At 41.2% G+C, this 11,879-nt stretch overlaps 1 non-coding gene across 1 annotated transcript; it reads left to right on the forward strand.

Moving 5' to 3' along the window:
* Positions 1-10,011: 10,011 nt before the first annotated feature.
* LOC112440272 (small nucleolar RNA U13) lies at positions 10,012-10,114 on the forward strand. Its single transcript, XR_003028447.1, has one exon. It is a non-coding gene; the product is annotated as a small nucleolar RNA U13 (small nucleolar RNA).
* The last annotated feature ends 1,765 nt before the right edge of the window (positions 10,115-11,879 follow it).

Here is an 11,879-nt window from a genome sequence, read left to right on the forward strand (position 1 = left end):
AGTGCATAATAAACCCTTAGTTAGCCATGTCTATTATTATCATGCTAAGGAAAACTCCAAAATCTCCCCAAGCCTTTTTGTCTATTAGATTGCCCACAGTCCAGTTACAGCTGCTGAGGTCCAGTTTCTGAGCCAGCTGCCCCCACCACATACACACCCAAGCAGAATGCTGCCAATGACTTTTATTCAATTTTGTCTTACTCCTGGGTAATGAGTTTAATTCTCACCTCTGACTGCCTTTCTAGGATGTTCCTTATTATCTTCTATTGTGTTTCAAAGACTTCTTACATGTCTTCGCAAAGAAGAGTGGGAGTTCAGACTCAAAACTGTCAAACTAATATTCCCAACCATTCTCCAGCTGACATTCCAATTCTAATGGAGTCTCAACTTTTAATGTTTTGGTCATGCACAATTGTCAATTTAAAAATTCACAACCCTTCTGAAAGAAAGGCCATGAGTATTCATTGAGAAGAGAATCAGCCAGCCCAATTGAATGTTCTCTGATAAGCATGCAGTACAGGAGTAGTGACTGTCAGGATTATGGCCTAATTTCCAACCTCTAAAACCTACTGTGCCTTTTAGGTTACAACAGAAGATAATAGTGATTGGGTTCATTAAATCTGTGTGTTCGCAGTTTATTTTGGAATATGAAAAGTGACGTGAAAGATGAGATTGGGGTGCACACAAAAATTATTTTGAACACCTAGAGTAGTCTTTCTTGTTTAAACAACCATGTACTGAGAGTCTGCTATGTCTAAGACACTGTTTGACAACACGGAGGCTAGCAAGATGAAGAAGACACTGCCCCTCCCTTACGCTTATAGTCTGGTGGAGGAGACATGTACACAAATATCACTAGAGAGAGTGCAAAAGAGGGAACTCAGATAACATCTAAAGTTCCCAATCAGTGCAGTTGGGTTTTAGGGTGTGTGTCACTTTAATCCTGCCTAGATAGGTGAGTTACAGCCTAGGTTGGCAATATGTGAGGGGAATATGGCAAAACCTGCAATGACTTTTGCACCAACCTAATAAAAGTTATTGTTTACAGAGGATCCCACCATGGCCCAGGTGTGTTCTCAGCTTATCCTAATAAAAATCCTACATGGTCATAGTGTTAATCCCATTTTACTATTGAATTTGTGGCTCATGCCTAAGGTCACACAGTCTAAAATGGAGCAGAGTAGAGACTATTACTTTCTATCACAGGGGTCATGTCTTAGTTATTAGTTATCTTAGTATCTCTGTGGCCTCACAGAGGGCTTGCCACACACCTGAGGACCGTGGCATAGTGTCACTGACACATCTGCCAAGAAGTTAAGTGAACTAGAGCAGAGCTTCTCAAATTTAAGATGCCTGTGAGTCACCTGGGGGATCTTGTTATAATGCAGATTTGGATTCTACCAGGTGATGCCAATGGTGTCCTACCAGGTGATGCCATTGCTTCCCCTGGTCTATGGTTCACATTTTGAGTGTCAAGGAACCAAGAGGAATGAAAGGATCCTGAACTTCTGTCTATTTAGGTGAAGTAAAAGATGTGGTTAATATAATTTGGGAATGATTTTTAGTGATCTGTAGGTAAGTGCTAGCTGTTTTAGAGAAAAGATGAAAGACATTACTTAGAAAAGGCAAATAAGTCATGTGGACCATGTCATTTCACAATACTCTTGGAGAACTCAATCACTTAGAACAGAAACGTGATACTACAATAATCAATCATCTTTTAAAGCTTGGTACTCAAGTGTCAGGTTCCATGGAGAAACAAAACAGTGAGGGTGTGTGTGGTGGCTCATGCCTGTAATCCCAGCACTTTGGGAGGCTCAAGGTGGGCGGATCACTTGAGGTCAGGAGTTCAAGACCAGCCTGGCCAAAATGGTGAAACCCTGTCTCTACTGAAAATACAAAAATTAGCTGGGTGTGGTGGCAGGTGCCTGTAATCCCAGCTACTCAGGAGGCTGAGGCAGGAGAATCACTTGAACCTGGGAGGCAGAGGCTGCAGTGAGCCAAGATCATGCCACTGCACTCTAGCCTGGACGACAGAGCAAGACTCCGCCACAAAAAAAAAAAAAAAAAAAAAAAAAAAAAAAAAAAAAAAAAAAAAAAAAAATGAGGCCTTTGTAGGAGACATGTTTTGTGCCCTCTGGAACATAGTGAGACTCTCTTTAAAAAAATTTTTTTAGGCCTGGAGCAGTAGCTCATGCCTGTAATCCCAGCATTTTGGGAGGCTGGGGCGGGTGGATCATCTGAAGTTAGGAGTTCGAGACCAGCCTGGCCAAAATGGTGAAAACCCAACTTTGCTAAAAATACAAAAATTAGCCAGGCATGGTGGTGTGTGCCTGTAATCCCAGCTACTCAGAAGGCTGAGATGGGAGAATCGCTTGAACCCAGGAGGCAAAGTTTGCAATGAGCCGAGATTGCACCATTGCACTCCAGCCTGGGTGATAGAGCAAGACTCTGTATTAAAAAAAAAAAAAAGAAAGAAAATTTTAGTTAACCACTTCTACTTATTTCCATTATGCTGCTCTGTAAAATTTAATCCATCTCCTTCCTTCAGAGTTTCTTTACCACCCAAGTCAACAGTGTGAAACGTGCCTTTAGGATCTTATTAGGTTGGTGCAAAGGTAAATGTGGTTTTTGCCATGAAAAAATTTAAATAGTAGTATACAAGGTGTTTGTTTCAAGTGTACATATCAGCATTTAACATAGAGAATTGCTATTTCCTTCATGACTTTTTGTTTCATCACAAATAAGGAATAACAAGAAAGTAGTGAAGCAAGACTCTATTAATTGTGTATACCTAGGCTTTCAATTAACAATATGTACATTTTTTGTAATTTATCTTTTCCTGTTTTTCTTCTGATTTTTTTTTTTTTTGTCTCACTCTGTCACCCTCTGGAGTTCAGTGGTCCCATTTTGGCTCACTGCAGTCTCAACCTCCTGGGCTCAAGCAATTCTCTTACCTCATACATGCCACTACACCCAGCTAATTTATTTATTTATTTATTTATTTATTTATTTATTTATTTATTTTCAGAGAGAGACAGGGTTTTGTCATGTTGGCCAGGCTGGTCTTGAACTGCTGAGCTCAAGCAATCTGCCTACCTCGGCCTCCCAAAGTGCTGGGATTATAGGCATGAGCCACTGTACCCGGCCTGCCTCTGATTATATTTATTAAAATATGTCTATTGAATCAAATAATAAAAAATATGGGCTTATATTTCATATTTTCTCTTTTTTATTTCTTTTTTCTAGTAATTAATTTTGTTCTATTTACTAAATTATTGGTAAACACGGATTGGGGAAAAAATCTGTTCCTTCAGGTAGTTTGAGAAAAATTTCTCTATAGTAGTGTAGCTGCCTGTTAATGACTACCACCATCAAAGCCAGCATGGTGAAAAAGAACACTATTAGCTAATATATACAGAGTGTTGACTGTGTGCCAGGCACTGTTCTGAGGGCTTTATGTGTATTAACTCATTTACTCTTATAAATTAGCTGCTATTGTATCATTCTTTTACTGATGAGAAAACTGAGACATAGAGAGGTTGAGTCCCTTGCCCAAGGTCACACAACACTGAAGTGGCAAAGCCCAGTTCTAGAGTCCATGCCCTTACCCACAAGGGGATATAAGACACACATTATAGTCATAGTTCACGTAATAGCTGCAGGCTTAGGTGACTCATTTAACCCCTGTGGGAAAAGAAAAGAAAGAATTAGAAAACATAACAAAAGCTACATGGCAGAGTCCTTACATTGTGCCAGGCATTGAGCTTAGTGCTTACATGCATGATCTCACTGTCTCCGAAGTGTGGGGTGATACAGGAAATGGCTTCAGGTAGTTGATGGTTTAGTGGTACATGGGCTAGGCAGAAATCAAATTGCATCACATATTGAGAAAGCTGTTCCTTCTTCAAGCCTCTGACTCCTAATTACACCTGGCAGAGAGTCTCCCTTTGGTGCAGGTCTTGAATGACTTTCTAACATCAACTTACTTCCTTTTGTTATTAAAAAAGAGTAGGCCTTAGGCTTAACACTTTCTCAGGCAACAAGTTCTTTAATTTTCATTGCACCTTCAATTTAGGGCAAGTAGTGTTGCATTTATAACAGTGATATAAAATTTCCTTTTAAAACATTTATTGAAGTTTAAAAAGTGAGCAACAGAAAAACACCAAGAGGATAATAGTATAGGTCTTACACGGACTTGGCAAATGTTATGACTAAGGAAGTTTGGAAAATACTACATTATCTTTCAAAAACTCAGTAAGGTAGGTACTATTCTCTATTGCTAGGTAGGAGATCTGGAATTTAGAAAAGTTCAGTAACCTTCCCAAGGCCACTCTGTAGGAAGTTGAGGAGCTGAGCTTCAAACCTGGAAGTGTCTGCTTCCAAAATCAGTGCCCTTGACCATGTATTGCCTCCTTAAGATGATGACTATGTATGTTTCCTGCCAGGACTAGCACTCTAGACTGCGTATATGTCATGATTTGAAAGAACAGTTATCAAACAGTTATTAAAGTGTGGTCCTTTCAGGCGGTCCTCTGGGTAAAGGTATTTTCACCAAATACTAAGATGTCATTTGTGTCTTTCACTCGTTTGCTCACCAGTGTATCGGGGAGTTTTCTAGAAGCTATGTGACATGTGATATATCACAACACATTGAGTACAGAACCACAGATGTGAATCCAACTGTCTTCTCTTATGCTGGACATTAAAAAGACTTGCAGAAACATACATGATGCCATTCTTCTCAGTAAATCTTTTTTGTTTGTTCATTTGTTTTGGAAAACACAGGTTTTTTTAAAGTCATTTTTGTTAACATGTCATGGGTTTATTGTTATTTTTAAATGAATTAGTAAATACTTGAAACATTTATCCATCTTAATTTCTAAAACAATAAACATCAATACAATATAGCCCACATAAACAAGTTTTTGGGGGTTGTCAAGAACATAAAGGGGACCAGGTGTGGTGACTCACCCCTATAATGCTAGTGCTTTGGGAGGCCAAGGCAGCAGGATAGCTTGAGCCCAGGAATTTAAGACCAGCTTGGGCAATATGGCGAAATCCTGTTTCTACCCAAAGTACAATAATTAGCTCTGCATGGTAGCACTCGCCTGTGGTCCCAGCTACTTGGGAGGATGCGGTGGGAGGATCACTGGAGCCCGGGATGTTGAGGCTGAGTGAGCTGTGATCATATCACTGCACTCCAGCATGAGTGACAGGGCAAGACCCTGTCTCAAATAAATAAATAAATAAGTAAATAAAAAGAATGTGGCTGGGCGCGATGGCTCATGCCTGTATTCCCAGCACTTTGGGAGGCCGAGACGGGTGGATCATTTGAGGTCAGGAGTTCGAGACCAGCCTGGCCAAGATGGTGAAACCCTGTCTCTACTAAAATTACAAAAATTAGCCAGTCGTGTTGGCAGGCACCTGTAATCCCAGCTACTCAGGAGGCTGAGGCAGGAGAATTGCTTGAACCCAGGAGGTGGAGGTGGCAGTGAGCCGAGATTGCACCACCGCACTCCAGACCGGGCAACAGAGCGATACTCCATCTCAAAAAAATAAAAAATAAAAAAGGCTGGGTGCAGTGGTTCAAGCCTGTAATCCCAGCATTTTGGGAGGCCGAGGCAGGCGGATCACCTGAGGTCAGGAGTTCAAGACCAGACTGACCAACATGGAGAAACCCTATCTCTACTAAAAATACAAAATTAGCTGTGCGTGGTGGTGCCTGCCTGTAATCCCAGCTACTCAGGAGGCTGAGGCAGGAGAATCGCTTGAACCTGGGAAGCTGAGGTTGCAGTGAGCCAAGATCATGCCATTGGGCTCCAGCCTGGGCAACAAGAGCGAAACTCTGTCTCAAAAAAAAAAAAAAAAAAAAAAAAGAGAGAATGTAAAGGGGTCTTGGGTACAAAGTTTTAGTTAGGAGAAATAAATGATAAGTATTTAAGGTGACAGATATGTTAATTAGCTTAATTCAGTCATTCCACATTATATACATATATCATAACATCACTGCGTACCCCATCATTATATACAATTATAATTTGTCAAAGAAAATTATTTTATAATTTAAAATAAAAGAAAAAAGTGTAAAAAAGTCTTAAGATGAATATGTGGTAGAATAATATTTTTAATAATTAATGGTAACTTTTTTCTCCCATATTTCCACGCTTCTTTTTCTCTCCCACTCCGTTCCATTCAAGCATGTATTCCTTGCATCACATTCGAGCACGTGATTCATTGCTTCAGAAGAGGAACATTACCAAGTGGAAAGCAGAAATGGTTTCTAGCTTTTGTGTTTCCAAAAAGCCTAAACCTATTAAGCGAATTATGCCCAGTGCTTTGAGGCAGTAATAACAAAATGGAGCAAGTGCCACTGAGAAAAAATAGCAGCAGTATTGAGAGAGGGCAGCTTTCCCAGGACTAGAAAAATATTTCTAACTTCCTGAGAGTGGGTGTAGGGAAGAACAAAGACAAGAGGGAGATTAGGGGATCAAAAAAGAGAGGGCTGGGCTGAAGAGGCCAGGAAGACAGAAACCAGACACATCTCAGCTACAGTGGGCCATCTTCCAGAGTCCAGGAGCCACCTGGGAGCTGGGAACTGCCATTGCCTAAATCCAGAGTCTCTGAGAGCCAGCTATCCCCTCTCCATGTTCATGACTGTCTGCAGGAGTAACACCATTTGCCTCATGCAACCTGAACAACTGCACCTTCAAAACATCCTTAGCCCATCAGAAGCCCAAGCAAGAGTAGCTGGGGTCCTGGATACCCAGAGGTTTGGTGAAAGTCAAGTGGAAATCAGCTCTAGAGTTCATATGGGGAGATTCTGCCTGGAATAAGCTGTAGGTCCACCCTGAGCTGGGAGAGCAGTTCAACATACCAGAATATTAGGATCACCAGACAGACCTGCTGGGAGTCTATAGCAAATAAGGGCCTATGCTGTGTTCTAACAGAAGCGCCAACTGATTGTATAATAGTTGATTGAGGTCAGCTTACAAGTGAGTTTTCCTGGTCCAGTATAGGGGATTTGCTTTGGTTGGTTGTTCTCATCAGAGTGCTTTTGGGAAGAAAAAACTCTGCAGGCCCACTGTCTTTCTTCACATCTAGCCCCTTCACTCATTAACATTCCTGCCTGGCCCCTGAGGACATCTAAATTTTCTGAGCCCTCCTATGCAGAGTGCTCGACCTACAATAGGGGGATTCCTTGACATGAAACCCTGACACTATACAAAATCACAAATATATGCATTTTTCTAAGGAGCAAGTCTTAGCTTTCATCAACTACTCAAAGGAGTGTCTGATACTTGGGTTGGAATCCTGGCTGCTGTTTACTAGCTGTGTGACCTTGAGCATGTCACTTAACCTGTCTATGCTTCCATTTCCTTATCTTTGAAATAGGGATGGTTATTTATTTTTGTATTTACTTATTTATTCAGAAACAGAGTCTCACTCTATCATCCATTTCATCCAGGCTGGAGTGCAGTGGCACAATCATAACTCACTGCAGCCTCAAACTCCTGGGCTCAGGTGATCTTCCCGTCTCGGCCTCCCAAGTAACTGGAACTACAGGCACATGCCACCATGCCAAGCTAATCTTTTACTTTTTTGTAAAAACAGGGTCTCACTATATTGCCCAGGCAGGATTCAAACTCCTAACCTCAAGCAATCATCCTGCCTTGGCCTCCCAAACAGGGATATTAATAGTATCTAACTCTAAGGGCTGATATGAGGAGCAAATGAGCTAGTATATGTAGAGGGCTTTGAATGACCAACTCTATATAAGTGTTTGCTATCATTATTATAGAGGACATAGACCACAGGGGGGATGGGAAGCCTGTGTCTAAGGGAAGACAGTGTAGAGAGGAGAGTGAGTACACCTTTGTTAAACCCAGCCCATCTTTAAGACGTACCTGCACAACCTTCAGAGCTTGCTTACTCAACAAAGGGTCCCGGCATAAACCTCACACTGGAAGTGGGCAGGGAGGCTGCGCTGCCTGTGGCCAGAAATGTGCTAGCTGCTAGGTTATTAGTGTACCTCCTGTTCTAAGAAAGACAAGGATCTGAAGGTGGTAGTAAGAGGGCGCCTGAAGTCGTAATCTTGGAGACCACCATTCTGCCCTAGAAGCCAATGTCCCCTAAGTTCTGGGCTGTAGTCGCCAAGCTGGCCTGGAGCAGGAGGTATAGCAGAATCAGACAGCAGAAACTGGAAACCTGCTCCTCCACTTTCTAGCTGAGTGTTCTTGGGCAACTTACTAAACCTCCCTAAGCCATCATTTCCTTTTCTGTCAAATTGAGCAATAATATACGCACTATGGTCAAATAATTAATGTATGCAAAGCACTTAGCAAGTACATAGTGAGTGCTCAATAAACAGAGCCAATACTATGGTAACGCTGCAGTACTGAGATCAGGCTGACAGGGAGCTGAGTGGCAACTGATCAGATGGGGAATCCTAGAAGAGCAAGTTGAAGGAGTAATACAGTGATGACACATGTGGTCCTTTGTGCAATTTTTTGCTTTGGCTTGCCTCAAAGCTTGGGATCCCAGATTTCTTAGGGTCTCTTTGGGCTTCTTAGGAACCAGGAGGGAGGAAAATAAAGATCAGAATATTCTTTCAAAACCATTTCCTCCCTCCCCACCCTAACATTCCTATGAAGAGAACTTGTGATACTGCTTATCTTAACAGAAATCCAATCAAACTAGCTTAAGGACACAGAACTTTCTCACAGGCCTGGAGAAAGGATGTGATCAAGGCCACAAGCCCTCATCTCTTCTGCTTCCAAGGTATCCCTGTTTCTTTTCATTCTGCAAACCTACTTTCTCTTTTTTATGATGTACATGATAAAAAATTGTTGACCCAGACAGCACTGCATGATTTCCTGGCTTAAACACAGCAGACTAGAGGTGCCCTATTCTCCAACCCAAATTCCTGGAAGAGGGAATTTATTGGCCCAGCTCCTATCACATACCTGCCCCTGATACTCTCAATCAAATGTACGTATATATGGGATGGGGGGATTAAACAGATTGAGTAGTGCAGACACATAATTTCAAACAATTTGTAGAAGAAAAAAACCAAATGGCTAACAAACACTTGAAAAGATACTCATCTTCACTAATATTCAAAGAAATGCAAATTACTACAACAATGTGAGGTACTAATTTTTTTTTTGGACTGTCAGATTGGCAACAGTGAAAAATAAAGGTAACTGAAGGAAACTTGCTAAGAGAGGAAGGTGGTATGATTTTTCTGGTGTACTATTGGGCATTATGTTTTAATATTTTAAATGTGCATAAGCTTTAACCCAGTTATTTTACTTACACAAATTTATCCTAAGGAAATAATCAGAACATGCATAGGCATACATCTACATATATGTTTATTGCAGTATTTCAGTATTTAAGAAAAACTTAGAACATCATATATGCCCTTCAGTGGAGGGCAGAGATTATGGTACAAAAGAATACTGAGAGACCATTATAAAAATTATAAAGAATGAGATGGATCGGTATGTAAAATGTATATGACAAATTGTAGAGAAAAAAAAAAAGCCAGGCATGGTGATTCATGCCTGCAATCCCAGCACTTTGGGAGACAGAGGCAAGTGGATCACTTGAGGTCAGGAGTTTAAGACCAGCCTGAGTAACATGGTAAAACCCTGTCTCTACTAAAAATACAAAAATTAGCCAGGCATGGTGGCACATACCTGTAGTCCCAGCTACTTGGGAGGCTGAGGCACGAGAATCATTTGAACCCACGAGGCAGAGGTTGCAGTGAGCCAAGGTCATGCTACTGCACTCTAGCCTGAGTGACAGAGCAAGACTCTATCTCAGAAAAATTAAAAAAGCAAGGCACAGAAAAGAGTGGATAATATGACCCCATTTTTGTTAACATATAGAGTATATATTATGTACTATACATAGTATATTCGGGGTACATACATATATGTATACACACATATATATTTGTGTGTGTGTGTGTGTGTAATATGTATCTGAAAGAATACATATTAGATCTTTTGTAGTTCATGAGCAAGATGATTGGGTGATCATGCACATGTGTGAGATGGGCCATCCTCAAACCTTGTTACAACATTGGCATATTACCCATCTGATATGAAAAAACATATGAAACTAATAATTGTGGCCTCTGGGAATGGAATTATGGGAAGTTTTCACTTTCCACTTTATCCCTTTTCATATTGTTGAATTTTTTTAAAGCATGAATTACTTTTATAATCAGAAGAAAAAGCAGTGAGATATTCAATTTTGGGACGAAAAAAGAGTACAGATTTCATATGTGAAAGGAAAATACCTACTATTTTAAAATTAAAGAAGGAAAACAAAAAATCCAATATTTTCCCAGTAACAATCAGGCATAGCAGGTGGCAATAAAGTCTGCCCCTGCCCAGGGCCTGGGGTTATTAGGAGGAGCTCTCTAGGTTAGACAAGAGAAAAGTCAGAGGAGCACCACAGAGTATATAGCACTATCCTTTTTTTTTTCCTCACTCTATTACCCAGGCTAGAGTGCAGTGGCATGATCATAGCTCACTGCAACCTTAAATTCCTGGGCTGAAGCAATCCTCCTGCTTCAGCCTTCCAAGTAGCTGGAACCAGGATGCATTCCACCATGCCCAGCTAATTTTTAAAACTTTTTTGTAGAGATGGGGGAGTGTCTCACTACCTTGCTTAGGCTGGTATTTAAATCCTGGCCTGAAGTGATCCTCCTGCCTCAGCCTCCCAACGTGCTGAGAGTACAGGCATGAGCCACCACACCTGGCCTAAGGACCATCCTATTTGAAGAATTTGGCTTACCTGCAACCCAAGGGCCTTTCTCTTCTGCTATAAATGAATTAATGAACTTAATTAAATCGAATTTAACTCTTCAGCTCAAGGCCAAAAATAATATATTTTTACATTTATATATGAAAAGAAGAGGCAGGTAAATGATGAGAAATGAGGTATGCAACCGAGTGAGGGCTTGGATATAGGAAGACCTAGAGGCCCCACTGGGAAACTGGAGGTGGCCTGGGGTAATTCCAGAGACATATTTACTTGCTATCAAACATGGATTTGTATGGGTGCTCAGATGTTTTTTCTTTCTTTCCTTCTTTCTTTCTTTTTGAGATGGAGTCTTGCTGTGTTGCTCAGGGTGGAGTGCAGTGGCGCCATCTTGGCTCACTGCAACCTCTGCCTCCTGGGTTCCAGCAATTCTCCTGCCTCAGCCTCCTGGGTAGCTGGGACTACAGGCACGTGCCACCACACCTGGTTAGTTTTTGTATTTTTAGGAGAGACAGGGTTTCACCATGTTGGCCAGGCTCGAACTCCTGACCTCGTGATCCACGCTCCCCACCCCTCCTCCACCGCCAAAGTGCTTGGATTACAGACGTGAGCCACCACATCCAGCCGGATGCCCAGATTTTTAAAAGAAACTTGAGTAGGTTGAGAAATTAAGATCCTCACCAGGATAATTGTTACTTTTCTAAGTGTTTCCCTTTGGATCCTTCCTTTCTTCATAGGAACATACTAAACGTTCAATGCCACAATGGATTTCAATGGGGAAAAACTAATCTTGCTTTGTAGACAACTTTACAGGAATGCCTCAGTTTCATACACTGCAGGATAGTTGTATTAATTTGGCATAGATAGAAATTTCAATTAACATAGCCTTTTTTCTTTATTTGCAGCAGTTCACCAACAATGCATTTTAGAGCATTGCTCACCCTCAGCATTAGAACTGAGTGAATCTTCTGTTGAAATGGAGGCATCTATTCACCACATTACTTTTTCAAGCCTCTAACACCTTAACAGGCAAACCTCAGAGGAAGGTCTGCTTTCCTCTTCCTTTAGAAATCCCCCCTAAGCAAGAAACATTTGCTGAA

The sequence above is a fragment of the Pan paniscus genome, chromosome 5 (assembly GCF_029289425.2).
Source record: "Pan paniscus chromosome 5, NHGRI_mPanPan1-v2.0_pri, whole genome shotgun sequence".
NCBI classification, from domain to species: domain Eukaryota; kingdom Metazoa; phylum Chordata; class Mammalia; order Primates; family Hominidae; genus Pan; species Pan paniscus.